The sequence below is a fragment of the Panthera onca genome, chromosome B4 (assembly GCF_046562875.1).
Source record: "Panthera onca isolate mPanOnc1 chromosome B4, mPanOnc1 haplotype 2, whole genome shotgun sequence".
NCBI lineage: Eukaryota > Metazoa > Chordata > Mammalia > Carnivora > Felidae > Panthera > Panthera onca.
In genome coordinates this window covers 36,151,786-36,178,876 of record NC_138345.1, presented here as the reverse complement: position 1 = coordinate 36,178,876, position 27,091 = coordinate 36,151,786, and the positions used below count along the sequence as shown (strand labels likewise).

Sequence of the window (27,091 nt, the reverse complement as noted above, 5' to 3'; positions counted from 1 at the left end):
AAAGAAAAGAGAGAAATTATGTGGTTTCCAAAGGTGCGGAATGGGGAAATTGGTCTGGGTTAAGATGTTCAAAAGATACAAACCTCCAGTTATAAGATTAATAAGTACTGGAGATATAATGTCATGTACAATATGATGACTATAATGCTGTTAAAATGTTCTCTTTATAAAAGAGTGCTGATATATTTAAAGTCCAAGATAAATATCTTAAGAGGAAATGAAAATCACTTGTAATCCTATCTAGAGCTAATTAATTGTTATACAACTGTTCAGACTTCATTCTGTGCCTTCAGAAAAAGAATTTTCCAGTTTAGCAATAAATATGAAAATCTTTCAGGGATGCCTGGCTGGCTCAGTTGGTGGAGCTTGTGATTCTAGATCTTGGGGGTTGTAAGTTCAAGCCCTACGTTGGGTGCAGAAATTACTTTAAAAAAATTAAATCTTAAAAAAAATCTTTTAAAATCAACTAATGTTGATCTATATCATTATTTTCACTGGTAACATAATATTTCTCTAAATGATATACCATGAATTATTGTTTTGGCCCCCTTATGTTAAGGATATTATGTTTTCTATTTCCTGTTATTTTAACTCTAAGTGATGTGTTGACACTTTATTCCACTTCTGTCTTTACTGCTCTTCCAGAGGAAAAAATACATATTGGTTTAAAACATTAGATATTAACATTTCTATTTTCCCTTGAAATTGTTCATTCTATGCTATATGAAATATGTGACAGAATTTGTGGATTGAATGAAGATTCTCAGAATTAAAACCTATCTCCCAGAAATACACATTATCTGCTAGAGAAATTTAGTTATTTAACATATTCAATCATTAAAACTGTTGAATGTCTACTATGTATCAGGTGTTGCTCTAAAACAGACTCTCGTAGTCATTATATTTATCTTTTTTAGCTTGCAGTTGTCTTTTTAATAAAGTTTATTTATTTTGAGAGACAGGGTTGGGGGGGGAGAGAGAGAGAGAGAGCATGCATGAGCAGGGGAGGGGCAGGAAGAGAGAGAGAGAGAGAGAGGGAGAGAGAGAGAATGGATCTTGAGCAGGATTCACGCTTAGCATGGAGCCCCATGAGGGGCTCAATCTCATGACCTGAGGCAAAATCAAGAGTTGGATGCTTAACCACCTGAGCCACCAGGCACCCTACAGTTGTCTTTTTAATTCAAGAGATTTTTACTGAGATGAACACATAACATAAAATACACCATTTCAGTGATTTTTAAATGTACACTTCCCTAGTGTTATGTATATTTACACTGTTGTAAAACTGATCTCCAGATTTTTTTTAATTTTGCATTAAGCACTTCTTTTCCCCTTCCTCTCTGCCTCTGGTAACCACCATTCTTCTTTCTGTTTCTATGGTTTTAACTACTATAAGAATAAGTAGAGTCATACAGTATTTGTCTTTTGTGACTGGTTTGTATCTCTTAGCATTATGTCCTCAAGATTCATCCATGTTGTAGCATGTGACAGGGTTTATATTTTTTTAATAGGCTAGGAATTTGAGATTAGCTTGGCATACTGTAGGTATTTGTATTTGACATGTTTATTTCTGAATCACAGAATAGATACTTCAAAGTTTGAACTTTTGAAAAATGTTTATAAGAACTTCTTATATTTCACAGAATGTTAAACAGTTTGCCAGTTACTTATCTTTTGGGGAGAATTCATAGATGAAGGCCATGGAAAATAGGAAATCATAATATATTGTTATGATAGATATAATGGAGATATAAACAGGGTTCAATGGAAGCTTGAAGAGTGGGAGGCACCCAAGTCTACCTGGAATTAAGGTAGACTTCATAGACCCTTTTGCTATTTCTTAAGGAGAACTGAGAGAAGAAAGCATTGGAAGTCCTGTATTCTTAATAGAGAAAATAGAAGATGAAAAGTCACAAAGGTGTGAAATATTAATGTATATTCAAGGTGGAACAAATAATATTCAAGGTGAATTCTGAAGGATAAAGCTGGAAGGACCTTGGGTACTATACCACTAATTATAAATTTTATTCTGTAGGCTTAGGGAGCAGGAAAGTGACATGATCCAATCCAAATTTCAGGAAGATAATGCTGGCTCTGTTAACAATGGAGAAAGACCAGTAAGGAATCCATTAGATGGGTCCAGAAGGGAATACTCTCTAAATTTGGGAATTGGCACACTCATAGAATTTGAATGAAATAAATATCAGTATATATGTAGTCTGTCTTTTTTGAGTGTCACTCATGCTGTCTATAACTCCCTCCAGTCCCTAAACTAGCCAGTCCTGCCACTAGACAGTTTTGAAATGTTTGTTAAGAAAATGTCCCTGTTTTGACAGACAAGAATAGGAGCACCTGGACTTAAAGGCGACTTTACAGCTCCTCTGGGGATTTCTCATGTAGGCAACACAAGATCAACAGAGCCTTGTGCAAATAAGCTTTATAAGCAAGTGACCATTTTTTTCCATTATAGATTCCATCACTCCAAAGAAAGTACCATTTGTTACAACTAGTATTTCCCCTTTTACCTGTATCACTGATTTTTAAATATTTCATGGGACAATTAAATTTTAAAAAATAATAAATTGCATCAGCTTTGATACCAGTCTTCGTATTTTACAGTTTCAGAACTCTGCCTCTCATCATTTTGGCATGAAAATATCACATTCAGTCATCATGCTGCTTTTAATTTAAAAGGTTCCTATAAGCTACATCAGGAGCGTCATATCTAGCATAGAAACTACAGGTCTATTCTTCCTTGAAGCAGATTGTAACTTTAGAGTTTATTTATATTGGTATTGATACCGAGTTATTTTTTAGGAAGTTATGGGGTTACTGTCAACTCATTACTTTCATCACCTTTTTTTTTTTTTTTTTACCATCACTTACTTTCTACCCTCTCTGCGCATCTGTGTCTTGCAACTTCTTCACTCTCTCCCAACTCAAGTCTCAGATACTTTAAATATTTCATTCTCTGCAGTGGTAAAGATCAGCTCATATAGAATTCATGATAGTGCTGGGCTTCCCTTTAATAGTGCTTCTAAACTACATGCTAATATGCTTAAAAAGCCTATATTCTGAAGCTTATCTTTTAATCATGGATTTCATGTGTAAAAACATTTTTATCTTTGTTCACAAATAAAACATGTAACTATAGTTTCATAGAACCAAAGGCAGGGGAGTGTCCACTTTTGGGGGAAGGTCTTTTTTTCTTTGTCTCTCTTTTTTTTTTTAAGTTCACTGATCCACTCCTGTGTGTTGTTGTGTGTATATGTGTGTGTGTGTGTGTGTGTGTGTGTGTGTGTGTGTGTGTGTGTGTGTGTGCGCGCGCGCGCGTGTGCGTGTGTGTGTGTGCGTGTGGTTTGTTTTGTTTTTTTGCTAATCATGACCTTGTTTTCAGGATGCGGTAGATCCTGTCAGCATCTCAATGGGGAAAAGAGATTTTTAATACACTTTAAAAATAATATTTTCTTTGCTTTGAATCAAGAAGATACAGATTTCTTAGCAGGAGGAAAGACTCTGGAACCAAATGATAGTTTATATTTTGAAACCCTTCTACAGTACATTTTGGTCATCATGTTGTAATGTAACAAAGCAAACAGTCCTTAGCCACACGAGTCTAGGGAAATAAGACTCGTGACTTGACTAGAGGTTAAAAGATATAATTGGAGACAAATATAAAACACAGGCTATAATTGGGTTTCTTCTTTCTGCTTTTGTTCTCACAGCCCAAACTCTGTAAGGAATATTAATATTTGTTAATTTCCTACCATGTGCCAGATTCACAGTTGTAATGAAGCATATTATTTGTAACTGCCTCAGTCTTAACAACTACTCTGGGAAGTTTAAGAATCCGTATTCCCAATTTATAGATAAGAAAAATGAAGTTTGAGAAGTCTCTTGTCTCAAGTCACACAGGAAGTATATGACAACATTGAAGTCCAAAGCACCTGCTATTGTGTCTGATAGTGTACCTCAAGTCAGAGTTTTTTATTTATCTATTTGTTATTCTTTTTGAAAGTTTAAGCTAGAGCAAAAGTAGAAAGAATAAGGCAAAAATTAGCTCAAAGTAAAGTACTTAGGAAATAAACATTACTTGTACTAGGCTATTGTCTAGAAGAAGGAAGCAACCATGTTTGAGATTAAGGTGGGGGTAGGAAAGGTATCAGTGAACACTCACTCCACCTTAGAAAAAACACATCCAAGAATTTCATAACCAGCTAAATAATTCTTTAAGTATAATGGCAAAATTAACATCATCAGGCATGCAAAAACAAAACAAACAAAAAAAAAAAGAATTCAGTATCCATAAATCTTTTCTGAACAAGCCAATTAAAGATAAAATTCAATAAACAAAAAAGAAATCAAGTAGGCGAGTACTGATTCTTGTCATATATCTATGCACATATACAAAAGGGAAAATAGGGAGAACATAATGGAACCATAATAACACTCCAGCTTGAATATAAATTGAATTTAATTTTAACAGAATGAGCAAATGGAATTTCAACTGAGTATTTCTTTACCACATAGGAAAAGAATTTCCAAGATACCCTCTGAAGGGTAAGGAAAAAGATTAAGAGATTAGGGTCATGTTTTTCATTATTTAATCTAAGTTTTAATTCACCCTGTGCTCTAAAAAATTAGCAAATTAACACTTCTTACCAGTATATAAAGATTTTTTTTCATTTCACCTTCACCAAGGTTTGTAACATTTACATTTGAATTTATAACTAATTCCCAGATTTACTTAAATCTGGATTCTACATTTAAATTCAGTGCTTATCACTAACCGTTATCACATTTTCTCTTTACTTTCCTAAATTCTTTGCTTTGTTTCTTTTTTGTTTGTTTATCGAATTTTATCTTTAATTGGCTTTTTCAGGAAAGATTTGTGGATACTGAATTCTTTTTGTTTGTTTTTGTTTTTGCATGCCTGATGATGTTAATTTTGCCATTATACTTAAAGAATTATTTAGCTGGTTATGAAATTCTTGGATATTTTTCTAACATGGAGTGAGTGAGTGTTCCCTGATACCTTTCCTACTACCCCCACCTTATCTGAAACCTGATTGCTTCCTCCTTGTAGACAGTAGCCTAAGGGCTCCAAATGGAGTCACTCTGCTTTTCTATAGCCTGAGGGGTGTAAGGAGAAGGCACAGCCCTCAGCTAGGGCCCTGCACAGTCTTTGTTGGACAACCTGGGCTCAGTTTTTTTGTCTTGTGAAATTTGATAAAATGTCACATACTCACTTTGGTAGGAGTGAGGAGAGTTCAAATCATTTGTGAAATTCTTTAGTGATCCCCGGACAACAACCTATCCTGGTAGGGTTTTTTTGCCTGTACTGAGGCTTCTGTAAATAAGTATGTTTCTTGATTTTCATTTCTTGAGCTGTCAATTCACCCTTCAATCTTATTTTCTCCAAATTTGGAGTTGTTACTCAGAATCCTCAGCATTTTGTTACCTCACTTTTTTTTTTAATGTTTATTTTAGAGAGGGGTTGGGGCAGAGAGAGCTGGAGATAGAGTATCTGAAGCTGGTTCTGTGCTGACAACAGAGAACCCAGTGTGGGGCTCAGACTCACAAACTGTGAGATTATGACCTGAGCTGAAATCAAGAGTTGGTCACTTACCCTACTGAGCCACCCAGGTGCCCCTAAAATTACATATTTTAAGTGTTTGTGTAATCTGGTTATATTGAAAATTTAACACAAGTCTGTTAATTCAATAAGTGTTTACCAAATACCTATTTTAGATGCCAAGGAGGGATGTACAAAATACTTTAAAGCATGGTCAAGATAAAAAATAGAAACATATACATGGTTGTGTGTGGCCACATTGTACCATTCACATATTGACAACAACTCAAATTGTACTGTGCAGTTGGCCATGTATAAAAGTAGTACAGAATTCTGGCAGTCATCAAATTACATGAGAAGGGACATAGGAATTGATGGGCAGTGACAGCTTTAGAAGGTTATGATGTCAGAAAAGGATTTTGAAAGCTGGGTAACGGTTGATAAGACATAGAGAATTACAAGTAACTGAGTAATATTGAAGCATAAATTAAAATGGGTGAGGAGGGAGATAGAGCCATAATCATAGCTCATGAAAGGCCTTATGGACCATAACTAAGGAATTTAGCCTTTATCCTATATTAGTTATTTATTTCCACGTAACATGTTATCCCAAATTTAATTACCGAAAACAAAAATTATCTCAGCTTCTGATGGTCAGGAATTTGGGAACCTCTTAGTTGTGTGCTTCTGATACCAGACCTCTCACGAGATTGCAGTTCAGATGTCAGCTGAGGCTGCAGTCATCTGAAGTTCGATTGTGGTATCAAAAACTTTGGCCAGGATGGCAAACTCATGTAGCTGTTGAGAAGAGTCCTCATTTTTTCATTGGCTATTTGCAGGAGACTTTATTTCCTCACAGAATGGGCCTCTCTGTAGGACTGCTCACAGCATGGCAGCTGGCTTCCCAGAGAGTGGGTGATCCCTGGGTGAGGGGACACTGAAGACAGAAGCCACAGTATTTTTTATAACATGATCTTGAAGTGATTTACATCACTTCTACCATCTTATATTGATCACACAGATCACCATTGGTATCATGTAGAAAGAAGGTACAAAAGGGTATAATTACCAGATTGTGGGGATCAATGGGGGCTATATTGGGAGGCTGGTTATCCTATCCTAGGAGCTATAAAAAGCTATTGAGTGTTTTGAGCGTAGAAGTGACATTTATATTTGCATTTCACATATATGATTCTGCTGTGAAGAATGAGGTATAGAGGAGAAAATTAAAGTCATGAAAATACTGTAGTAATCCAGAGTTTTTGAGATCCTGAAATAAAGCAGTGCTTACGAGATCTAAGAGATTGAGAAATATTTGAAAGAAAAGACATAATAATTTATTGGTTTTGATTGGTTGTGGTGAGGTAGGAAATAGAGGAGTTAAGGATGACTCTTAGGTGTCTGAGTTGAGAAACAGGTGGATATTGGTCCACTGAAATGCAGGACAGTAAGATAGATATAGCCAATAGACATTTGGATATCGTAGGTCTGAAGTTCAAACAGAAGGGAATGAATAAGAGTATAAAATGAGAGGAGGACCGTAAGATAGATCACTAGGGAATTCAACATGTGGATGCGAGGGAAATGACCCAGCAAAATGAAGAAGAAATGTTATGAGCTAGATAGTAAACCAGCAAAGTATGATTTTAAGGAAGCCAAGGGAGAATATAGTGTTGAGAAAACAAGGAAGTATAGCTAACCTATAATCATTAAAATGAGAAGCTCAGTGAAGCTCTGAAGTATAGTTTGGAAAGCCTAAACTAAATGCTTTAATTTAGTGAGTTATATGGTAACCCTAACCTCAGTGTGAAAACAAAATATAAATAATTTTTTCCAAGGTAGTATTGTTAGGATTTTAGGATACCATTTCCATTACCCCCTCCAAAAATACACACACACACACACACACACACACACACACACACACACACGTGTACATCCACCCTCCCACACACACACTGAGTCCTCATAACTTTACAAGACAAAATTAGCTGTTTCTCCACCTCTTCCACATCATAAGACGATGGACAATAAAAGGAGTCAGCAAACCTTTTTCTGTAAGGGCCAGATAGAAAACATGTTAGACTTTGTAGGTCATATGGTCTGTTTTATAACTATTCAACTGTGTCATTGTAGTGTAAAAGCAAGCATAAATAATATGTAAATAAATACATGTGGCAGTGTAACAGGACAGCTTCATTTACAAAAACAAGTGTCATAGCAGTTTTACTTCTAGGTGTATACCCAAAGGAATTGAAAGCAGGAATTCAAACACATATTTGTACACCATTGTTCATTGCAGCATTATTTACAATAGCCAGAGGTGGAAGCAACCTAAGTATTTATCAACAAATAAGTGGATAAAATGTGGTTTGTGTGTGTGTATACACGCAGTGGAATATTATTCAGCCTTGAGAAGAAATGAAATTCTGGCATGTGCTGCCACATGGGTGAACCTAGAAATTATTATGCTAAGTGGGGTCCCCACCTGGGTGGCTCAATGGGTTGAGTGTCCGACTTCGATTCAAGTCACAGTCTTGTGGTTCATGGGTTTGAGCCCCTTGTGAGACTTTGTTGCTGACAGTGTGGAGCCTGCTTCAGGTTCTCTGTCTCCTCCTATCTCTGCCCCTCCCCCATTTGCACACGCGCACCCACACGTGCTCTCTCTCAAAAATAAACATGTTTAAAAAATTTAAAAAAAAGAAATCATTAAGTGAAATAAAGCCATACACAGAAGGACAAATATTTTATGGTTCTGCTTATCTGAGGTACTTAGAATAGGCAGATTTATACAGACAGAATACAGAATAGAAGTTACCAAGAGCTGAGCAAGCGGGGAATGGGGAATTATTGTCTCATGGGTGTAGAGTTTCTGTTTAAAGATATGAACACATTCCAGAAATGGATAGTGGTAGTGGTACAACACTGCGGTGTACTTAATGCCACTGAATCTTACACTTGATGGTTACAGTGGTAACTTTTATGTACATTTTACTACTACTACTACTACTGCTAATTATAATCATAATAAAATAGGCAGCAGGTAAATTTGGCTCCTGGGTTATAGTTTACCAGTCCCTGGACCATAAATTCTTGAGTGCAGAGATTGTGTTTCTTTCAGCTTATATCCATAGTGTCCAACACCTACAGCTGTTTTATTGAAGATGTACAGAAGTTCAGCGTAGCCAAATGAAATTAAGAATTTGGGTCTTCCTTTTTTTACCTGTGTATTTATTTTCATAGTCTGCTTAATGTTTATTTAGTACTTGCTTAATTTTTTATTGCAGATTGAACACATTTACTCTGTGATGTCTAGAGATCACAGGAGGAAAAAAATACTTAAAAAACTTTTTTTTTAATGTTTATTATTGTTGAGAGAGTGCGAGTGGGGGAGGGGCAGAGAGAGAGGAAAGCACAGAATCCGAAGCAGGCTCCAGGCTCTGAGCTGTCAGCACAAAGCCTGATGCAGGGCTCGAACTCATGAACTGTGAGATCATGACCTGAGCCAAAGGCAGATGCCTAACCAACTGAGCCACCCAGGCGCCCCGTATATTTTTTTGTCATTAAACATTAAATGACTCCGATTCCTCCATATAATTGTGAAAAATGTCGTTTCTGATAAGCTCATATTATACATAACATGTTTATGTTTTCTCTTTACACATATAAATAAAAGCCTTACATTTTGCACAGTAACTGGCTTATCTTTTTTTTTTAATGTTTATTTTTGAGAGAGAGAGAAAGCGAGCACAAGCAGGGGAGGGGTAGAGAGAGAGAGAGGGAGACACAGAATCTGAAGAAGCTCCAGGCTCCAAGCTGTCAGCACAGAGCCTGACGTGGGGCTTGAACCCACGAACCGCAAGATAATGACCCGAGCCAAAGTTGGACAACTCAACCGACTGAGCCACCCAGGCACCCCATCTGGCTTATCTTCATGGTAGAATCAGTGACAGTAAGTAGTCTGGGTGAGAAGTGGACCTGAGTGACAAGAATAGGTTTGTCGTCTTGTGTAGCTGCATGTCGATCTGTAGAAATCACTAATACTGGAGAGAATATTGAAAGGGTTTTTCTTAGGTGAAAACCTGTACTTTTTTCATATTACATTATATCCTTTACATTTCTTCAGTGCTATTTGTAAATATTTATTAATGTTCATATATATTTAATATAGGTCCCTCTTTACAAAGGAGGAAACTGAGAGGGTAAAACTTGGTAAACTTTAAAGGGGATCATAATCCTTAATGACAGGAGGAATTTCATGTTTCAATTAAAAACCTTAGTCAGCTATGGCCCAACTCAAAAAATTGACAATCCTCCTTTTATTTCTAGGAGAATCACTGATTGATTGACCCTAACAGAGTAAGTAGATATTATCAGTCAGCTGATACTCAGGAAACAGAGTATGTTGTGACATCTGTGGGATTTTGTTGTTATTTTTTGAGCAGTAGGAAAAAGTGTATTAGAGTATAAGATTAGAAAGTAAAAATAGTATGAAAGCTCTCTTTACAGAGGGGACATTCGAAAGTGAATGCCCCTGACATTTGTTTTTTTAATAGCTAGATAGTTTTGAAGTTTTTTGCTTTTTGTTTTTTTTTGTTTTGTGTTTTTTTTCTAGACTTGGGGCCAGAATCAACTGAGGATGGTATTTTATAGTTCATAGTTTAGAATTGAGACAAGCACAATTGTTCATCTTTCGGTATCCTCTTGGCAGTTTTCAAATGTATTTTTTGAAATATATCGTTGAAATACTAGGTTATATTTTAGTGCCAGTACTAGTGTGCTAGAGCCACAGTTTACTTTTTCAAACTGTGCTTACCTTATTAGTCAATTTAAAATACACCCAAATCAAGGGGCGCGTGGGTGGCTCTGTCCCTTGAGCAGCTGACTTTCGACTCAGGTCATGATTTCATGGTTTGTGAATTTGACCCCTGTGTCAGGCTCTATGCTGACAGCTCAGAGCTTGGAGCCTGCTTTGGATCTGTGTCTGCCTCTCTCTCTGCCCCTCCCCTGTTCACACTCTGTGTCTCTCTCTCAAAAATAAATTTTTTTAACGTTATTATTCATTTTTGAGAGAGAGAGTGCGAGCAGGAGAAGGGCAGAGAGAGAGGGAGACACAGAATCTGAAGTAGGCTCCAGGCCTGGGGTTTGTACTCATGGACTGTGAGATCATGACCTGAGCCAAAGTTGGATGCTTAACCAACTGAGCCATCCAGGCACCCACCCCTCCAAAAATGTCTTTAAATGCATCCAAATCAAAATTAACTACCTTGAAGAGGGAAATTGAAGTAATATGGTAATTTCCAGGTAGAGAAATTCTGTAAAACTCAAGCATGTCTGTTTTGATAATCCTTAAGAAGTATTTCCTACAAAATACTAAATAAATGTTGTGATTGTTATCAAGTTTCACATTACCCCAGAAAGTATTCATTTGTTGTCAGGTTAAGAATTCAAGGCTTTTCTAGAAGAGAACTTTTCGACATTTTTCAAATATTTCTCCAATATGTTGATTCTTTAGAGTGTGATCCATTTTATTTATTTATTTTTTATTTTTATTCTCAAATTAGTTAACATACAGTGTAGTCTTGGCTTCAGGGGTAGAACCCAGTGATTCATCACTTACATATAACACCCGGTGCTCATCCCAACAAGTGCCCTCCTTAATGCCCATCACGCATTTAACCCACTCCCCTACCTCCACCAACCCTCAGTTTGTCCTCTGTATTTAAAGAATCTTTTGGGTGATCCATTTTAAAGCTTATCTGCAGTGTTTATTTATACTGTCTGGCAGGCCATGAAGGCTTGTGGCATTTCCTAGTGAGAAACAACTCCATGCATGACTGATGTAAGTGATCTGCCAACTGCCTCTTCCTGATTTGAGTGTCTTTTCTAGCAAGACACAGATGCTTGAAGTGAGCCTGAGGTCATTAAAAAGGAACATATCTGCCCCTTTTGTTTACTGAAGCTTTAATATTTATTAATTAAAGAATTTTTATTATTGAATTCTTTCTAGGAAACTTGTTCAACTGTATGGTCAGTGGTAAAGTATCAGCTTAAGGAAAAAATTGTGTAATGTCTTAAAACATAATATGACAAGATTTACAAAGACCTGTGTCCCCTAAGATTTATGAGCAGTCATATCATCAACATGTAGTTTGTTTGTAGTTGCTGAGAATTCCCATAGTCCTTTCTTTTTTCTCCTTTTGATTCACTGGAAAGCTTTTGCCTCGATAGGTCTATGAATCTGTTATTTTAGTTTGCCTTGATCTCCAATTGCCATGCTCAAATTTTTGAACACCTCATGCATGCGTACAGTCCAGTCATTTTGATGACTTGGGAAGGTGTGAAGAGGCTAAGGAGCAAGACTACGTATTTTCTCTTAGTCTGATTCTTACTGCAAAGGAATGTAGTAGAACACTGCAGCTTTTTGTACCTATTGGCTGCATGTGCCCAAAACATAAACAGTCAAAGTAAGTCTTTATTGAATAAAAATAAATTTGCCTCAGTTGTATCATAGAAGATCAGGGCGTTGGGATCAGTTCTGTGGCCATCATGGGGAGCCCCAACACTTTTTCTCCAGGATTTCTTCAAGAAGAAGTATAAAATAATATTAGTATGTCATGGGCCTTTGATTCGGAAGCCTCAGTAAATTCGCAAACTGATATTGATTATCTAGCTATAAACTGTTCAGCATCTTACTCATAAGTAGTTCTTTTTGATAACTGGGAATGTGGTTTTGTTTATTTTAGTGGCTTTAAGCATTTTATTCAGAGTTGAGGACATAAAAAGAGAGTTTGATAATTATATGTAGATGCTAATGTAAAAAGCCCTTAGGAGTTCAAAAATCATGCCTTTTACAACTGGTTATATTTCCAGTTTTTCCAAACAAGAATATGGAATTATTGCCAGTCTTGGTTTAAAGTATACATGATACCTATATAAATCATACTGATGCAGAATAGGTCTCCAAACCCAAAGAATGCCCTGGCAACTTTGTCTCTAGGATTGCTCTAAATGGTGTTCCTTATTGAGTTATCTAGAGGGAAACCAGGTTCAGTCATTTGCTTTTTTATTTTAGGTACCGAATGGTGCTCTTGCTTTATGAGTTTTAAAGCCTGGGAAATTTGACACGGGGAATATTATTTTTTGAATGGGTAAATAAAGTTAGGGAAAAACAGGGAACAAAAGAGATCAAAGGATGCGATGCATTCAAATTTATTCTGTAGTTCTGTTACCATAATAATTCACTCAGAGGGGATTCATTTTGAATTTTGTATTTAGTGTTAAAAGGAACAGAGCTGGGGCAAGTGCAGGCCAGCACTGAGTAACAATGGTGGATTGAGATCTATTGTATTTTTAAGTGATTCCAGGGCTGTCCAGGTGTCCTGATTTAAAGGCTGCTTCTTGAGTCAGGAAATTGTATCTTGTTCTGAGGTTTACTGTAATAAAGTACACAGTCCTAGGGGATGGTACTGCTGGCCTCATGAATCACTTTACAGGCTGGCTGTACTGACCCAAGCCCCATGATTTATTTATGTCATACCAGAGTAGGAATGGCAAATATGTAAGGCACACATGGTTTCTGGGATGGTTCTTTAACAGGAAAACTGTCATAAATCCATAAAGTGAGATAGGGCAGAGCAGCCGCAGCTCATGTCATGTCCAAGAGATCTCTTCCTATTTTATAGTGATGTATAGTTCTAGAACTGGGTAAGTTTAGCATTTTGCTTGGAATGTGTCCTTGGGCTTTTTGTGTGCTATGTTTTAGTCCATCCAGTCTTGGATTTATTACTTACATCATCTTCTGCATCTATGCTTGTGATTGCCAGTATTGCAACAAGATTAGAATTTTACCTAGCATTTGAACTTCATTTGATTCCCCGCACTAATAAGAGATGCTCTTAGAATTGTATTTAGGATTTGTATGGCTAGTCAGATATTGAGCCAAAATGGACAAGATACTAATTAATTCTTCACCTTAATCTGAATGAAATCACGTTATTTTAATTAATATTTTTATTTTGAGATGATTGTAGATTCTGTAGAATCACATATAGTTGTAAAAAATAATACAGAGAGATCCCCAGTTTCCCCAGCAGTAACATCTTACAAAACCAGGATGTGATATTGTGTACAGTATCACAACCAGGATATGGACTTTGATATAGTCAAGATACAGAACACTTCTATCACTACAGAGATCCCCTTTTATACTCACACCCACTTCCCTCTCACCCCACCTTCCTTGTTCTTGGCAGCCAATCTGTTTTCCGTTTTTATAATTTTCTCATTTCAAGAATGTTATATAAATGGAATCATACAGTGTATAATTTTTTCAGATTGTTTTTTACTCTGCATAGTTATCTGGAGATTAATCCAGATTGTTGCATCTATCAGTAGTTCATTCCTTTTTATTACTGAGTGATATTCCATGGTATGGATGTGCTATAGTTTGTTTTACCGGTCACCTGTGGAAGGACATCTGAGTTGTTTCCTGTTTTTGTCTATTTTTTTTTTATTTATTTTTTTTTTAAATTTTTTTTTTTCAACGTTTTTTTATTTATTTTTGGGACAGAGAGAGACAGAGCATGAACGGGGGAGGGGCAGAGACAGAGGGAGACACAGAATCGGAAACAACCTCCAGGCTCCGAGCCATCAGCCCAGAGCCTGACGCGGGGCTCGAACTCACAGACCGCGAGATCGTGACCTGGCTGAAGTCGGACGCTTAACCGACTGCGCCACCCAGGCGCCCCCCCTGTTTTTGTCTATTATGGAAAAAACCTATAAACATTTGTGTACAGGTTTTTGTATAACTTAAGTTTATGTTTTTCTAGAATAAATGCCCAGATGTACAGTTTCTAGATGATATGGTAGTTGCATATTTAATATTTTAAGAAACTGTCAAACTGTTTTCCAGACTGGTAGCACCATATGACATTCCCAGCAGCAGTGCGTAAGTGATCCTGTTTTCCCACATCCTTGCTAGCATTTGGTGTTGTCTCTATTTTTATTTTAGCAGTTCTGATAATTGTATAATGCTAGCTCATTGTGGTTTTTACTTTGCATTTCTCTAAGGGAGAATGATGTTGACTATCCTTTCATATGATTGTCATCTGTATATTCTTTTCAGTGAAATAATTCTTAATGTCTTCTTTCCATTTTCTAATTAGAGAGTTTGTTTATTGTTGCATTTTGAGAGTTCTTTAGTCTACTCTTTTGTCAGATATGTGGTTTGCAAATATTTTCTCCCAGTCTGTATCATTCTCTAAACAGAGACTCTTAACCATGACTTTAGTTACTAAATATATTTGTTATATTAATTTTATTTTTTTAGGGCAGTTTTAGGTTAATAGCAAAATTGGGTGGAAAGTACAAAAAATCTTCATCACTGCCATCCCCATGTATACATAATCTCTCCCATCAATTGTGGGTACCAGGGTATATTTGTTAACAATCAATGAAGCTACATTAATACATTGTTGTTACCCAAAGTCCATAGTTTATATTAGAATTCACTCATAGTTTTGTACATTCTGTGCATTTTGAAAAATGTATAATGTTATGTATCACCCATTGTAGTATCATATAGAATAGTTTCATTGACCTAAAAATCCTTGTGCTCTCATTTATCTCTCTCTTTCCCTAGCCCCTGAAAACCATTTTTTTTACTGTCTCCATAATTTTGCCTTTTCCAAAATGTGTAGTTGGAATTTTATAGTACATACACTTTGCAAAATGGCTCTTTCATTTAGTAATATGTATTTGAGTTCTTGTCACATCTTTTTATGGCTTTTATAGCTCATTTCTTTTTAGTGCCAAATAATATTCCATTGTCTTGATCTACCACAATTTATCCATTTACCTACTGAAGGACATCTTACTTGTTTCCAGATTGTGACGATTATGAGTAAGGCTGCTATAAACATCCCTGTCCAGGTTTTGGGATGTAAGTTTTATGTGAACATAAGTTTTCAGTTCATTCAGATAAATACTGAGGAGCATGATTGCTAGATTGTATGGTAAGAGTAAGGGTTAGTTTTTTGAGCAAAAAACTGCCAAACTGTGTTCAAAAGTGGCTGTGCAGTTTCTCATTCCCACCAGCAATGATGAGAGTCCGTTTTATTTCACCAGCATTTGACATTGTTTGTGTTTTGGATTTGGGCCATTCTAATAGGTGTGTAGCGATACCTCATTAGTGTTTTAATTTGTAGTTCTCTATTGACATATGATGTTGAACATTTTTTCATATATATATATATCTTCTTTATTTTACACATATTTTCTCCCAGTCTGTGGCTTGTCTTCTCAATCTCTTGATACTTGAAATTTTTAAACACATGTGCTTTATGAAATAATGGTATATGCTTATTTTACAACATAAGTATCCAGAATACAGACTTATTTGCTTAAATTAAATAATTTAAGATTCTTTTGTTTTAATGGAGAGACAATATTAATGAAATGTAGAAGAAATAATTCTTAGATACACATGTTAAGCAAATTGGAGTTTATTTTCCAATTTTATAAGTATCACAGATAACTTTTTAGAAGGAAACAAGCAATTCCTTTTTAAAATATAATTGAAGAGCTGATAAATAAATTACTACTTAGTGTGCACTGCCTCAAAAGGCCTCAAAATCCATTAGGCCACCAGTTTCAACCCAGTACAACATATTGAAATTCCCTGTTCTCCCCGGAGTTTCAAAAGGCCTAAAGCTTCAACCTACCTTATTGTTTCACAGAGTTCTTAGGGCACTCCAGGCTCAGTCTACCAACAGACTTCACATGTACCCGTGTTCTAGTTACCTAGATTTCTCGGGGTAACATTTTAAGATGGAGGCCTTATCTTGGCTCAGTGCTTAATGTGACCTTTGTCACATATAAGACATTTAATGAATGTGTACTGAACTGAGCTGAACCACCAAGGGCAAGAGGAATTAGAAGACTGAATTTTAAGTGAAAAGGATGAAAAAGGCACTAAGAAAGGAAAGTATGTATTTGGGAAACATGACAATTTTCAAATGACTAAAGCATCATGCTGGAACGTTTGGATTGTAGCCAAATTGTGAATGGTTTGATTGTCATGTAGCTTGTAAATTTGTGTACTTACTTTTACATAGAATGGTGAATTTTTATAGCTAGAAGATATTTAGAATTTATATTGTTAATCCAAAAAACGTCCAATTGAGATCTGTCACTAGATTCTCATAATTTCTCATTCTCCTATTCCTTCAGTCTTAGGTTCTTTTTAAATTTAACTTTATTTAATTTATTTTTTTAATTTACATCCAAATTAGTTAGCATATAATGCAACAATGATTTCAGGAGTAGATTCCTTAATGCTCTTTACCCATTTAGCCCACCCCCCCTCCCAAAACCCCTCCAGTAATGCTCTGTTTGTTCTCCATCTTTAAGAGTCTCTTATGTTTTTGTTCTCTTCCCTGTTTTTATATTATTTTTGTTTCCCTTCCCTTATGTTCATCTGTTTTATATCTTAAAGTCCTCATATGAGTAAAGTCATATGATATTTGCCATTCTCTGACTAATTTTGCTTCACATAATACTCTCTACTTCCATCCATGTAGTTGCAAATGGCAAGGTTTCATTCTTTTTGATTGCCGAGTAATACTCCATTGTATATCTATATACCATATCTTCTTTATCCATTCATCCATCGATGGACATTTGGGCTTTTTCTATACTTTGGCTATTGTTGATAGTGCTGCTATAAACATTGGAATGAATGTGCCCCTTCGAAACAGCATACCTGTATCCCTTGGATAAATCCCTAGTAGTGCAATTGCTGGGTCATAGGGTAGTTCTATTTTTAATTTTTTGAGGAACTTCCATACTGTTTCCAGAGTGGCTGCACCAGTTTGCATTCCAATTTTTTTTTAATGTTCATTTATTTTTGTGGGGAGGGGCAGAGAGAGAGAGAGGGAGACACAGAATCCGAATCAGGCTCCAGGCTCTGAGCTGTCAGCACAGATCTCAATGTGGAGCTTGAACTCCAAAGCTGTGAGATCATGACCTGAGCCAAAGTCAGATGCTTGACCAACTGAGCCACCCAGGCACCACCCCCCCCCAACCCCCCGCTTCAGTCTTAGGTTGTTAAAGCAGGTATCCTCAAGTGTACTGGCACGTGCAACCAGAATTCACAGAAATTTGCAAAAGCTAGAAACACATAATTAGAGATTATCTGGAATATTTTTTGAGACTATTACACTTGCTTTTGTTGCTTTCTCTCTTTCTGTTTTTTCAAAGTACATCCAAATAAAACTTCTTATATTCATCATCTCCTGTGTAAGACAATGTATGTTTATAATAGAACTGTTTTGAAATACCTTCTTTTTCACATGTAATAATTAAATGCCAATTCAACACGTGTACTCAATCCAGTCTCTTAGTTCTCATCGTGATAAAATTCTAGGGTATGAGAAGCAATTAAGTCTTCTTACACAGATGGTATGAGAAGCAGTTAAGTCTTCTTACACAGATGTGTACTTGGACAAATCAAATAATCAACTATAAATTAATATATAATGTTATAATGTTGTTGTAGTTGTTTTTACAACTTCACAAAAAGCTTTTAATTTTCTTATCTTGCTAGAAGAGTAGCAGAGATAAAATGTACTAAGAATTCCTGCGCTGGGGGTGCCTGGGTGGCTCAATTGGTTAAGCATCCAACTCATGATCTCAGCTGAGGTCTTGACTCAGGGTCATGAGTTCAAGCCTCACATTGGGTTCCATGTTGGGTGTGAAGCCCACTTAAAAAACAAACAAGCAAACAAACGAAAAAACAGAATTCCTCCTCTGCAGAGAATGTAACAGAAACTACAATAGGCGTACGTGGGTGGCTTAGTTGGTTAAATGATCTCGCAGTTTAGTTCATGAGTTCAAGCCCTGCATCAGGCCCTGTGCTGACAGCTTGGAACTTGGAGCCTGCTTCAGATTCTGTGTCTCCTTCTCTCTCTGCTCCTACTCAGCTCATACTCTGCCTCTCTCCCTCTCTCTTTCAAAAATAAATAAACATTAAAAAAATAATAAAAAAAAGAAACTACCATAGAGCAGATAACAACTCCAATCCAATCAATAGATAATAATAAGCCCCTTTGTCAACTGTGATACAATTCACTAGAAGTTATTTCGTTTTGCCTCCTCTGACTCAAGCAAGAACATTCCCCAATAATGTTATATTTTAATCTCCACAAAATTTAATAGTATAGTCTAAACATGAAAGAGCCATAGAAGAGGCACATTTGTTTTTTGTACTGTTTATAGTAATTTCTTAAGGCTTACTGTGTTCTCCAAAATAACCAAAGGAGGAGTTCCAACATCAATTAACTATTGTTTAATTGAGATCGTAAGAATAGGCTTTATACATGTACAACTTACAGATTGCTTTAAATAAGATATCAGGGAAAGGGAGTTGAGTTCAAGATGGTGGCATAGGAAGTTCATAAATTCACTCCATGGGCTGATGAAATTTCAATGAGGATTTGGAATTGAACTGATGCCATACTACTATGAGAAATTTGGAGAGGTGCCTGAGTGGCTCAGTCGGTTAAGCATCTGACTCTTGATTTCAACTCTTGATTTCGGTTCAGGTCAGGATCTCTTGGTGATGTGATCAAGCCCTGGAGCACTGGGTAGATCCTGCTTAAGATTCTCTCTCTCCCCTCCCCCACTTGCGTGTATGCACACTCAAAAATAAATAAAAATTAAAAAAAGAAATTTGGAGACTGTGGGGAAAAAAAAAAATAAATAAATTCACTCCATGGACAGCTACATATGGAATAATTTCCTCTGGAAAAGGCCAGAAAACTGGATGAGCAGAGCCCCCACACAAAAGGACAGCATCAAGATGCGTAGGAGAGGCAGAGACACTGTCTTGCCAAAAAAGACACATCCTATTTGGAGCAGTTCACAGTCATGAGGGATCTCAAAAATACTGAACTATTCTCTCATGATGCTCCATATCAGGCATGCCAGCTTTTAAATCCAGCACAAGAGAGATAAGACCCCTAAATGCCAGGTTTTGAAAAACAAGGACTATGAAAACCGTAGATTTATAGGGAACAGAGACCTCCCCTCCCCCAAAGGGCTCACTCACAGACTCATTCTCCCTGAAACCTAATTCAAAAATACCAATTTGAAAAGCAAGTAGACCGGTTGTGGAGGAGACTCACTTACTAATCTTAAAATGCCTACTGGAGAGGTAGGAAGCTTTTGGGACTTTTTTCATGGATGGAGTCATTGGCAGATCCAATTGTAATTTCATCCTGCCTTTCCATTGTCACAGCCAGTAGATGCCATTTTGGATCTGTCCCTCTACCCTGCTGGAGTCAGTGAGTGTGCCCTGCTGAGAACTCTGCCCCACATCCTCATGCAAGGATGTGTCACAGCCTAGCCCACAACTACTTTCCAATGCCAGTCATATATTGGAGCTGTGCTGGCCAATAACCTTGCCAACCACTACACAACAGATACGGCCACATTTAGTAGATGGGAGTGCACATCCCACACAGGAGACATCCCTTGAGTGCCTAGCTTTGGTCGTCAGAGGGGATTACATTTCTGGGATCCATGTACCATCTCCTTAAAAAGGTGGCTCCTTTAAGATTGGGAGAGATATATCTTTTGCCTAATACATAGAAACAAAGTTGGGCAAAATGAGACGGAGGATAATGTCTCAAATGAAAGAACAAGACAAAACATTGGAGAAAGACATTAATGTAATGGAGATAAATCATCCACCTGGTAAAGTGTTCAAAGTAATGGTCATAAAGATGCTCACCAAACTCAGCAGAAGAATGAATGAACAGTGAGATCCTCAACAAAGAGAAAACATAAGCTTCAAACAAGTTACAGAGCTGAAGAATATAATGACTGAACTGTAAAGTACACTAGAAGGAGTTTAACAGCACAGTGGGTGAAACTGAAGATCAAGATCAGCAAATTGGAAGACAAAGCAGTAGAACATACCCAGATAAAGCAGCAAAACAAAAAAGAATTTTTAGAAATGAAGATAAATTCACTTTAGAGACAGTTTCAAGTAGAATAACATAAGGCTCCCAGAAGAAGAAGAGAGAAAGGGCTAGAAAACTATTTGAAGAAATAAAGGCTAGAAACTTCCCTAATCTGGGAAAGGAAACAGACATACAGGTCCAGGAAACCCAGAGAGTTCCAAAAAAAGATGAACACAAAGCAATCCACACCAAACACATTACAATTAAAATGGTAAAAGTTAGAATCTTAATAAATTAAAAAAAATTTTTTTTTTAACATTTATTTATTATTGAGAGACAGAGAGCATGAGCATGGGAGGGAGAGACAGAGAGAGGAGGAGACACGGAATCTGAAGCAGGCTCCAGGCTCTGAGCTGTCAACACAGAGCCCAACACGGGGCTTGAACTCACGAACTGCGAGATCATGACCTGAGCCGAAGTCAGACGCTCAGCCAACTGAGCCACCCAGGCGCCCCAAAGTTAGAATCTTATAAGCAGCAAGATAAAAACAACTTAATATATACAAGGGAAACTCCATAAGGCCATCAGATTTTTCGGCAGAGACTTTGAAACCAGAAGAGAATGGCATCCAACAAACAGTTCTCAACCTAGCAAAATTATCATTCAGACTTGAGGGAGAGATTAAGAGTTTTCCAGACAGATCTAAAGATGGCAACTTCATTAGTGAGAGACTCTGTGGCACTGTGCATGAGTACTAGCCCTCCTGTGGCTTCTGTCGGAAAAATTCCCTGGACCGCAGCCTCGAGTGAGCTGAGAGAACACTTTGCCCAGTTTGGCCATATATGAAAGTGCACTATATCTTTTGACAGAGACTGGATTTTACAGAGGCATGGGTTGGATTCAGTTTTCTTCAGGAGAAGAACTTCAGAATGCACTACAACAAGAATATCATATTATTGGTGGAGTAAAGCTCCATATTCAAGCTCAGAGACCAAAAGCTTTGCAGGGGAATCAAAGATCTGATGAAGAGAAGGATTTTTGAGACTATTACTACAAGCAAAAGTTAAAGGAGTTCATCACTACTCAACTGACCTTACAAGAAATGATAAAGGGGCCTCTCTAAACTGGGTGGGGGGGGGGGACGGAGGGGGGACACTAATTAATTACAAGAAAACATAAGAAACTAAAAATCTCACTGGAAAAGGTAAATATGTAGTAAAAATGATGGCTCAATCACTTAAATATGAAGGTTAAAAGACAAAAATAGGAAAATTAAAACTACAGTAATTAGTTAAGTTTAGGCATTAGGGATGCTCAGAAATGAAAAGATGTAAAATGTGTCATCAAAAAAAGATTGCATGGGCAAGAGGGCAGGAATGTAAAATTATGGAGTGTGTTCAAATTTAACTTGCTGTCAACTCAAAATATATTGTTCTAGGGGCACCTGGTTGGCTCAGTCGCTTGAGCATCCACCTCAGCTCAGGTTATGATCTCTAGTTCATGGGTTCAAGCCCTGCGTCAGGCTCAATGCTAACAGCTCAGAGCCTGGAGCCTTCTTTGGATTGTGTGTCTCCCTCTCTCTTTGCCCCTCCTCCGCTCTCATACTCAGTCTCTCTCTCTCTCAAAAATAAACATTAAAAAAAAATACATCATTCTGTACATAGGAAGCTATATGTGAACTTGTCAGTAACCACAAAACAAAGACTTAAATACCGAAAAGCACATGAGAAAGGACAGAAAGCAATTCCCAAAATGGCAGTAAGTACATACCTATCAATAATTGCATCATTACCATATGTGTGTGTGTGTGTGTGTGTGTGTGTGTGTGTATTTATATTTATATAAATGTTTATTTTCAAGAGACACAGAGACATAGTGGGGAAGGAGCAGACAGAGAGACATAGAGAGACAGAGAATCCAAAACAAGCTCTGTGCTAACAGCACAGAGCCTGATGTGGTGCTCAAACCTATGAACTGAGATCATGACCTGAGCCAAAGTCAGACGCTTAACTGACTGAGCCACTCAGGCACCCCATTAATTGCTTTAAATATAAAGAGACTAAACTCCAGTCAAGAAATTGAGTGGTGAGGGGCATCTGTATGGTTCAGTCGATTAAGCATCTGACTTTAGCCCGGGTCATGACCTCATGGTTCATGAGTTTGAGCCCTGCATTGGGCTCTCTGCTGTCAGCACAGAGCCCACTTTGGATCCTCAACCCCCCACCTTCCTCAGCTCCTCTCAAAAATAAACATTAAAGAAAAAAAGAAATTGAGTGATGAATGGGTAAATAAAAACAAGACCCATCTCTATGCTGCCTATTAGAGACTCACTTCATAAGTAAGGACACATAGAGACTGAAGGTGAAGGGATGTAGAAACTATACAAATGGAAACATAAAACTGGTGTAGCTATACTCACAGCATACAAAACAGGTTTTAAAACAAGACTGTCATGGGGCACCTGAGTGTCTCAGTCGGTTGAGTGTCCGACATCAGCTCAGGTCATGATCTTGCAGTCTGTGAGTTCGAGCCCTGCTTCGGGCTCTGTGCTGACAGCTCAGAGCCTGGAGTCTGCTTTGGATTCTGTGTCTCCCTCTCTCTCTGCCCCTCCCCCGTTCATGCTCTGTCTCTCTCTCTCTCTCTGTCAAAAATAAACATTAAAAAAATTTTTTTAAATAAAAAAAAAGACTGTCATAATAAACAAATAAGGATATTACATAATGATAAAGGGATTAATCCAACAAGAAGGCATAACATTTATAAATATATATGCACCCAACATAGGAGTACTATGGTATATAAAACAAATATCAAGGGACCTAAGAGGAGAAATTGACAGCAATACAACAATAAAGGACTTTACTTCTCCTTTACATCACTGGGTAGATCATTTAAAGAATCATTGGCCTTAAATGACACATTAGACCAAATGGATTTAATAGGTTTATACAGAACATTCTATCCAAAAGCAACAGAATGTACATTCTTCTCAAGTGCACATGAAACAGTCTCCAGATAGATCATGTTAGGCTGCAAAACAATTTTAAATAAATTCAAGAAGATTATATTAGGCATCTTCTCTGAACACAGTGGTATGAATCTGAAATGAATCATAAGAAAAGTGGAAAAACCAGAGAAATGTGGACATCAAGCAGCATTCAACTGAACAACCAGTGGGTCATCAAAGAAATCAAACTTACCTAAAGACAAATGAAAACAGAGATACAACATATAAAAATCTTTGAAATGCAGCAAAAGTGGTTCTTAGAAGATCATAGCAATAAAGATCTAACAAGAAACAGGAAAAATCTCAAACAATCTAACTTTACACCTAGAAAAAAGAAAAACAAATGAAGTCCAAAATCAGTCAAAGGAAGGAAATTATAAGGATCAGAGCAGAAATACATGAAATAGAGACTCAAAGAAACACACAAAAACAAAAGAAAAAGATCAATAAAACAATAAGGTGGTTCTTTGAAAAGATAAACAAAATTGACACACCTTTGGCTAGGCTAATCAATAAAAAAATAGAACAAGCTTTAATACAATCAGAAGTGAAAGAGGAAAAGTTAAACCGACACCACAGAAATGCAAAGAATCATAAGAGACTACTATGAACAATTTTATGCCAAAAATCTGGATAACCTTAAAGAAATTGATAAATTCCTATAAGCATACAATCTTCCAAGCCTGAATCATGAAGAAATAGAAAATCTTTATACTAATAAAGAGATTGAATCAGTAATCAAAAAAACCAACAAACAAGAGTCCAGGACCAGATGGCTTTACTGGTGAATTCTACCAGGCATTGAAAGATTTAATACTTACTCTTCTCAAACTGTTGCAGAAAAAAGAAGAGGAAAGAACATTTCCCAACTCATTTTATGAAGGCAGCATTACCATGATACCAAAATCAGACAAAGATACCACACACACACACACACACACACACACACACACAATTACAGGCCAGTATCATTGATGAACACTGATGGAAAAATTCTCAAGAAAATATTAGCAAACTGAATTCAGTAATACGTTAAGAGGACCAAATACCATAATCCGATAGGATTTATTCCAAGGATGTAAGGATGGTTCAATATCTACAAGTCAAGCAACTTGATACACCACAGTAACAAAATGAAAAAATGCTATGTCATCCTCTCAATAGATGTAGGAAAAGCATTTGACAGAATTCAACATCCTTTTATGGCAAAAACTCAACACACTATATATAGAATAAACATACATCAACATAATAAAGGCCATATCTGACAGACCTACAAATAACATGATACTCTGATGAAGAAACTGAAAGCTTTTTCTCTAAGATCTGGAACAAGACAAGGATGCCCACTCTTACCACTTTTATTTAACATAGTATTGGAAGTCCTAGCCATAAAAATTAGGCAAATAAAAAAAATAAAAGACATCCAAATCTGAAAGGAAGAAATAAAACTATTTACAAATAACACCATACTATACATTAAAAACCCAAAAGACTCCACCCAAAAAATGTTAAAACTAATAAATGAATCCAGCAAAATAGCAGTATACAAAACCAACTTACAGAAATCAGTGGCATTTCTATACACTAATAATGAATTATCAGAAAGAGAAGAAATCATTCCCATTTACAGTTACATCAAAAAGAATAAAATAACCAAGAAAAAATTTAACCAAGGAGGTGAAAGACCTGTATGATGAAATTGAAGAAGACACAAATAACGGAAAGATATTCCATGCTCATGGATTGCACGAATTAATATTATTAAAATGTCCATACTACCCAAAGGAATCTATGGATTCAGGGCAATACCTATCTAAATTCCAATGGCATTTTTCACAGAACTAGAATAAATAATTCTTTTTTTTTTCAATATATGAAGTTTATTGTCAAATTGGTTTCCATACAACACCCAGTGCTCATCCCAAAAGGTGCCCTCCTCAATACCCATCACCCACCCTCCCCTCCCTCCCACCCCCATCAACCCTCAGTTTGTTCTCAATTTTTAAGAGTCTCTTATGCTTTGGCTCTCTTCCTCCACTCTAACCTCTTTTTTTTTTTTTTTTTTTTTTTTTTTTTTTTTTTTAGAAGAAATAATTCTAAAACTGGTATGGAAACGCAAAAGATCCTCAGTAACCAAAGAAATCTTGAGAAAGAATAACAAAGCTGAAAAAATCACACTCCCTAGTTTCAAACTATACTACAAAGCTATAAAATAGTGTGATATAGGGCATAAAACAGATATACAGATCAGCAGAAAGAATTGAGGTCCCAGAACTAAACTCAGACATATATGGACAACTAATTTACAACAAAGGCACCAAGAACATGCAATGGAGAAAGGACAATCTTTTCAGTAAATGATATTAGGAAAACTGGACAGCCACATGCAAAATAGTGAAACAAGGCCACGATCTTACACCATACACAAAAATTAACTCAAAATGGATTAAAGACTTGAATGTTAGACTTGAAAACATAAAATACCTGGAATAAAACATAGTTGATAAATGTTGATATTGGTCTTAGTGGTATTTTTGTGGATCTGACTCCAGAGGCAAGGGAAACAACCAAAAATAAATAAATGGGATTATATCAAACTAAAAAGCTGCACAGTGAAAGAACCATCATCAAAACAAAAGGGATACATAGTAAATGGGAAAAGTTTTTGTAAATCATATATCCAACAAGGGATTAATATCCATATTACATGAAGAACTCATACAACACAACAACCAAAAAAATAATTAAAAATGGATAGACATTCTGAAAAGACATTTTTCCAAGGAGACATAGAGATGGCCAACAGGCACATGAAAGGTTGTTCCATGTCACTAATGATTAGGAGAGTGTAAATTCAAGTTATAATGCAGTATTACCTCATACCAGTTAAAATGGCTATTACAACTGTTATCAAAAAGACTAGAAATAACGAATGTTGAAGAAGATGTGGAGAAAAAGGATATCTGATACACTCTTGGTGGGAATGTAAAATTGGTATAACCACTAGGGAAAACAGTGTAGAGATTAATAAAAAAAAATTAAGAATAGATATGAACCAGCTCTTCCTCCTCTGGGTATTCAAAGAACTCATAAATGCTGATTTGAAAAGGTATATTAAAAAGAGGTATGTTTATTGTAGCATTATTTATAATAACTAAGAAATGGTAACAGCCTAAATGTTCCTTGATGGGTTAATGGATAAAGAAAATATTGTGTATGTGTGTATACACACATACACATACATACATACATACATACATACAAACATACATACATATAATTGATCCCTTTACTCATTTTGCCCACTTTCACCCTCCTCCTCTGGTAGCCACTAATCTGTTACCTATATCTATCTATATATCAATATAGATATAGATAATGAGTTTTTCTGTATTTTGTTATGTTTGTTCATTTGTTTTGATTTTTTTAGATTCCACATATGGATGAAATCTTATGGTATTTGTCTTTCTTTGTCTCACTTATTTCACTTAGCATAACATCTTCAAAGTACATCCATGCTGTTGTAAATGGCAAGATTTC

General features: G+C 36.4%; 1 protein-coding gene and 1 pseudogene across 13 annotated transcripts in view; both read left to right on the top strand.

Moving 5' to 3' along the window:
* ERC1 (ELKS/RAB6-interacting/CAST family member 1) overlaps positions 1-27,091 on the top strand; it is a 523,992-nt gene that overhangs the window by 349,913 nt on the left and 146,988 nt on the right. The gene's annotated exons all lie outside the window — the stretch shown is intronic.
* Positions 21,111-21,628, top strand: LOC132694908 (SRA stem-loop-interacting RNA-binding protein, mitochondrial pseudogene; annotated as a pseudogene).